This window comes from Eptesicus fuscus, chromosome 11 (assembly GCF_027574615.1).
Source record: "Eptesicus fuscus isolate TK198812 chromosome 11, DD_ASM_mEF_20220401, whole genome shotgun sequence".
Taxonomy (NCBI): Eukaryota; Metazoa; Chordata; class Mammalia; order Chiroptera; family Vespertilionidae; genus Eptesicus; species Eptesicus fuscus.
In genome coordinates, this window is record NC_072483.1 from 75,157,370 (window position 1) to 75,164,419 (window position 7,050).

Sequence of the window (7,050 nt, forward strand, 5' to 3'; positions counted from 1 at the left end):
GGTTTATTTTCTTTTATGAATCTCATTCTTTCAAGAGCAAAGTTTCCAGTGCCTCCATGGAGTATGATGATATCATTGTTCTAACAGCTAATGGAGCTTGTGCTTATACTATATTCCCATGTATTTTTTGTAATCCTAGTCTTAATTTTGAATGTGACAAATACCAATAGGTATCTCCTCCATAAACTACAGTTGTTCCTGGTTTTCAATATTTATTAAGAGGATAAAAAGGTTCTGAGACCGAAAACTTTGAAAATGGACACAATAGAAGAATAATGTGGTTATTTGTGTTTACAATAAAATGCCGAGACAGCTTGGCCATGAGAACCTTAGGAGATTTTTCTTTTTATTACTTGGTGTCTAATATGCAGTAGTAGTGGGGTTATGAGCTGGCAAGGAAACAGATTTACCTCTAGAGACTCAGGAGAAAAACAAGCTTGCTAACACTAACACCTTGATTTCAGAACTTCTGACCTCCAGAATGATAACACATTTTTGTAGTTTTAAGCCCCCAGGCTTGTGGTAATTTGTTACAGCCACAATAGGAAACCAATACAGACTTGTTTCAGAGGAAACAAAAACGATGTGTTGATTGTCTGCTATGTGCCAGGCCTGGAGCAAGATTACATAATCAGGGATTAGGAAAACTGGGATTCAAATTCAGGTTTGCCTGCATTCAGAGACCAAACTCTTCTCACTAACCACCTTTATTCACCCCAAATAAAATGTTACACCCTGAAAACTTACAAATTTATCAAAGGGCAACTCTAGAAGTCCAGGGCTAATGCTCTATACCTATCAAGTAGATCTTTAGTAGCCACGTAAAGGTACAGGATCAATGAGGCATCAGGACCTTGACCACATTAATGATCTATGGCAACATGGATCGTGCCCTCCAATTTAACTGCAGCATGTTCATTTACCTCTGAAATGTATGAATTGCTGAATGTCAAGCTTTGCCTCATGAGAAGGAAATTCTACAGTGAATCTCACTCAACATGACTGAGAAAAGATTATTTGTTTTTTTTCTTCTCTTAATTTGATGGGGAAATATGCTGATTCTTCTGGTCTAAAGCTGAATATTTACCTATTATATTGATATCCACCACCCGATTATTTGTAGAAATATTTTAAAGACAAGACTGATTTAAAAACAAATCATTTAGGACGGATGGCATTTGCTTTGGGAGGTAGCTTAAATGTAAACAAGGTAAAAAAACAAATTGCTCAAAATATCCAAATATTCAGGGGTAATGTAAATGCTTCAGAAATATCATTGATTTGGGGAAGCCACATTGCTGGGTCCACACCTTAAGGTGGTGGTAGCATACAGGATATCTCCATCTTCATTTTGCCTTAATTCTACTTTCCCCTCACTCTATTCCAAACTGTTCCAAGAGTGTATGTCAGCCATTTCTGAGTTGATATTAGGCCATACTCAAGATCACCAAATCTCTAAATAGCTACCTATTGTGATCACTGCCACCTCTATTGTATTCCCCACAGGGGATACATGCACCGAGGAGGGGGCCAAGCCCATGAATACTGGCGACTAGTATTTGGGTTTGGTTCCATTGTGCTGGACTACAGAGGGCTGAAAACATTCCTATGTGTCTTCTGTCAAAGGCTTAACTGCCAAAAGTTCCCCCAGATCTTCTTACTCTAGTGGCAAAAAATAAATAAACAAGCAAATAAATAAATAAATAAGATAAACCCAAAGACAAAAGAGGGACAAGTGGGTAATTTTTCTCCCTAAGACCTAAACTGAAGTGGTCTAATGCTCTACCCTAAATCAGTTCTTTTCCCAAGACAGGAAGTGGAGTTTGGGTGGGAGGTGAGAAGAGGTTGAAGGAGTTAATTAGAAGGTGGGAAGCAGGGCCTAGCTCTCTTTCTAGAGCAGCAGCTGGTGGGGAGGTCATTTTAATGAGACAAGTCAGAAAGGACAGGACCTCTAAGAAAACAAATGTAGCTGGAGAACATTGCCCAAGAAGCATAAGGTCTTGTGTCCGTTTCTTACCTTACCACTGGAGGTTCTCCCTCACCTCTCAGCACCATGGCCCCACAAAGATCCTCTTAAATTAACATTGCTTTGCCTTAAGAATGCAGGGCAGGGAGCCTCGATTTGACCCCAGAGGCCAACGGTATATATTGTCCAACAGGTGGTTCATGCCATGACCATGGTTGACCTCCCCAGGCATGTCTAGGGCCTGTCAGCTCTATCCATTGAGAGGTGCACCAGCGCTGATGCTCTTCTCTACCAGCCTTCCATGTCGCCTGTGCCGCCTCATTCCTCCAACGTTCCATTTAAATCAAGGGAGGCATAAGGCTCGCTGGTTTTCATTGTGATGAGATGTATCTGAGAGCGCTGGGATGCTATGCGGCAGTGCAGCTGCAGGCATGAATCAATTAATCGGCTATTAGGTTCAGACTCTCAGGTGATGGCATAGTCGGCTTCATGCTGACTTTGTTATATATGAAATCCCCAAAGAAAATCATACCTTATTTGAACTCTCATTATATTTTATAGTAGAATGAATATGGATCGATAATAAGTTTTGTTCCAATATAACATTAGTTTCAGAAGAATTTCCCCTTTTCTCTCTTTATCAAAAAGTAAAATTATAACCATAAAAATAAAGGCTTTCTACTTAAAGGCTCTGTGAAAAGAATAATGGTTTCCTTTATAATATTAATATTTAGCTTATATTTTAAAATATACTCAGGTGATTTTATACAATGTAGAATTAAATGTTTCTCAGAATTTGAACTTACATTGGCATGTTTGTTTGTTTTTTAAATATATTTTTCTTGGTTTCAGAGAGGAAGGGAGAGGTAGAGAGAGGTAGAAACATCAATGATGAGAGAGAATCATTGATTGGCTGCCTCCTGCACGCCTTCTGATGGGGATCTAACCTGAAACCTGGGCATGTACCCTTGACCAGAATTGAATCTGGGACCCTTCAGTCCGCAGGACGACGCTCTATCCACTGAGCCAAATCAGCTAAGGCCATTGGCATGTTTTTTTAAAAAAATCAACCTTTTTTACACGGCAGTGAAATTAGATAATTTATTATTAAGATATAATAATTTTACTTTTTTAATTTAACTTTTTAAAATTGGGAAGTATATAAAATATATAGAAAAGAATAGGAAAACAAAATTATGGAAATCCATTATCTAAATATATACTAACCTAGCTTTATTAAAATAATATTATGCCATTTATATACTTGAATAATTTCTGAAGAAATGTTATCCTACAGATATAACTATGATCATCTTTATTTTCTCCTCATCCAATTATTACCCTTGCTCTGAGAAGTAACCACTACCATGAAATCAATGTTCACCATTCCCATAGTTTGTATATTTTTACTCTGTATACATAATAACTATATAGTATCATTTTTCACTTTGTCATACTGTACATATCTTTCTCCAACCTGAAACTTAAACTCAACATTTAAGCTAGGAATGTTGTCTTGAGGAACTTGGAACATGTATAGAGTTAGATAAACCCCAAGCCTTTATATTGGGATGCAAGTTTCAGGTGCTACATGAACTCCTGAATTATACCTGCACATGTATTTTTTTCGAGAAGTGGGTCCATAGCTTTTACAACATTCTCAATTCCATCTTTGACCTGAAAAGTCTTCTTTCTTCAAAATTTTGAAATTCCATTAATGTACAAAACTTGTTTGTTAATAGTGATGTATGATTAATTTTCTTTTTTTCTATATGCTCTTTTATCCTGAGTGCAGCATTTAAAAAGATTTATGATTCTATTGCTAGGCTTATTCTTTTTTATCTTCTCTTTTGGGAATGTCATCAGTGATGTGTTTTGAAGGCAGGAATGACTTAATAAAACGCACATACCACTCTGACCACTAGAGGGCACTAACACAACTAAAAACAGAGATGGTGTCTTGGAGTAAAGGAATACAAATGCCAGAGGAGTTGCTTCCAATATCTTCACATATTTATTTATCTCTGTTTACAGATTTCCACATCGAGCTTCTAATATGTCCTAACACTTTCATGTTCGAATTATTTCAATGTTATCAGTCTCATTAAAAAAAACTCGAAGCAGGCCTGACGGGGAGGCCTTAAATAAATGAAGTACACTACAGCTAGATTCTGGCTACTTATCTAGTCATTGCTGAACTTTTAAGACACCAATTGCTGGTCAGTTAATTGGTATCTTTATTAATAAAAAAATAAATAACATGATTTAGAAGTTTACATACAGGAAAATTGCCTCTTCACTAAGACTTTACTAAAACTGCTTTGTCATAATTTATGCAACCCTTGTATACATTCACTCTTTGGGAATACTATATTCCAAGGTTTTCCGATTTCTAGTCAGCTAGGAGTCTGTTTTACTTACTTATCCATCCCTTTCCTTTCTTGTTTATAATAAGTTTCTTTTTGAGATTTAAGTAATCTATAGCATGGAGTCTTTTAAAAATGTCATTTAACTAATTTTCTTTATTTTACTCTACATTTTCTCCCTAAATCTTTAATTTTGTTTTAATTATTTTGATATGTCTCATAGTTATCTACTGAGGAGGTAGCTATTTATTAATTCTTTTAATCTATTGAACAAAACGAAGATCCCTCTCCGAATGGAACTTACATTCTGTGGGGTGGGGGTGAAGCACATAATAAACAATGAACATAAGCAAATTGTATAATTTGTTAGAAGATGCTAAGTGCTATAGAAAAATGACAAACAAAAGTTAAAAAAAGAAGGAGTCAGGAGTGGGGGTTGCAATTTTAAGTAGGTGGACCTTCCTGAGAAGGAGGTGAGAGAGCTGGTCCCATGAATGTCTGACAAGAGGCAGACAGAATAGCTAAAACACAAATTCCCTTGGGCGTGCCACTGAAGATCCTGGTGTCACCATCGGCTGCCACACTACCCGGTGTTAGGGGTATTGTGAGACCCAGCTGTACCCAAAGTCTCACTTCCGTCGAAGTGTCCCTGATGCCAAGATCCGCATCTTGTCCTGGAGTGGAGGAAGGCAAAAGTGGATGAGTTCCCACTCTGTAGCCACATGGTGTCCAATGAATATGAGCAGCTCTACTCCAAAGCTCTGGAGGCTGCCCATATTTGTGCCAACCAGCACGTGGTGAAAAACTGTGGCTAAGTTGGCTTTCACATCCAGTGCGTTCCACCTCTTCCACGTCATCCGCATTAACAAGATGTTGGCCTGTCCTGGGGCTGACAGGCTCCAGACAGGCATGCAGGGTGCCTTTGGAAAGCCCCGGGGCACAGTGGCCAGGGTCCACCTTGGCCAGGTCATCGTGTCCATCCGCACCAAGCTGCAAACCAAGGAGCATGTGATGGAGGCCCTACACAGAGCCAAGTTCAAGTTCCCTGGCCGCCAGAAGACCCACATCTGTGGGGCTTTGCTAAGTTTAATGCCGATGAGCTAGAAGACATGATGGTTGAAAAGCAGCTCATCCACCCAGCCCTTGTGGATCAGTGATTGAGCATCAACCCATGAAACCAGAAGGTTGCCGGTTTGATTCCTGGTCAGCGCACATGCCTGGGTTGTGGGCTCCATCCCCAGTGGGGAGCGTGCAGGAGGCAGCTGATCAATGATTCTCTCTCATCATTGATGTTTCTCTCTCTCCTCTCCCTTCCTCTCTGAAATCAATTTAAAAAAAAAAAAGGAGACAGAAAAGGACTGAGTGGTGAGGTGGCCAAGCAATCAAGCAAGCCTAGTGTCCTAATGAAGAAAGAAGGGGTAGGTAGTGGGTAGAAAAGGTTGTGGCTACCCCTTGAATTCCACTTCTAGGCTCTAATTCTCATGCATATTTCCACAGAGAATTATCAAGTGGCCTTGCAGCCTTGCACATGGAAATTTTCCTCTGAAGGAAAACAGGTAGGGGAAATTTATCCCATTCAGTTACACATTTGCTTTATTTATTTTTTTAAATCTTAGTATCAATTAAATTTTACTACCTAAAAATAAAATTTAATGAAAAACACCTTGTTGAAATAATTTAAACAATTAGGTCTTACTTCTGAAATAATAACTCTGCATTTTATAGAATTTTATACCTCCTTCTTATGCATGTTATTTGATTATTTCAATTATTATAATAATCTAAGATAATCTATTTTATTATCCTATATAATAAGTGCAAAAGCTGAGGATTAGAAAAATTACTCACTGTAGCTGTTTTCTGACATAGCCAGTATTACAGCTTTCTCTCATATACTTTAAAAATGTACATCTATGACTAAAATTTGATATCTAAGAGAAGAATATCAATCTTATCTGCTTTTATCTCAAAAGGGTACTTTATAAAGACATATATTAAAGCACATTTACTCCTAATATTATGGAAGAACTTTTGGAGAATTTTTACCTGGAAAATATGCATCCCTCTAACATTTACAATAAAATTCAGAGCAAGGTTGTGAGATACAGAGAGAAAACCTCTTCATAGGGCAAATTTGCAAAACTTATCAAATCTTAAAACTTTAGAATGTTTAGTTTTGATCCAACAATTCCACAATTATAAAATTACTCTAAGGACCCGGCTGGTGTGGCTTAGTGGTTGGGCATCGACCTATGAACCAGGAGGTCACAGGCACATGCCTGGTTTGTGGGCTTGATCCCCAATGGGGGGCATGCGGTGGGCAGCCAATCGATGTTTTTCTCTCATTGATGTTTCTATCTTTCTTTCCCTCTCCCTTCCAATCTGAAATCAATAAAAATAAAATTACTCTTAAGGAAATAGAGGTAAGAGGAGAGGGTTAGGTTGAAGGATATTTATTACCTAAAATATAATAGGAAACAACCTAAACAAATTTTGTTATATCATGACAATGGATGCTTACACAACTGTCAAAAATAATGCAATATATAATTTCAGTGACATGGAAGGGCATCTGCTATATAATGGAAGTGGGAGAAGAAAGCAGGTTGTTAGGAATATGTAAGATATCACCGTCTTTTGATTTCAGATTGTAACTCTATGTTGAGAAAAGACTGGAGGTCACCAACCTTTTTCTGTCAAGGGCCAGATAGTTAATAT

The 7,050-nt window shown here is 37.9% G+C and overlaps 1 pseudogene; it reads left to right on the forward strand.

The window, feature by feature from the left end:
- The first annotated feature begins 1,171 nt into the window (after positions 1-1,171).
- Positions 1,172-5,489, forward strand: LOC103289416 (60S ribosomal protein L10-like; annotated as a pseudogene).
- Positions 5,490-7,050: the final 1,561 nt, after the last annotated feature.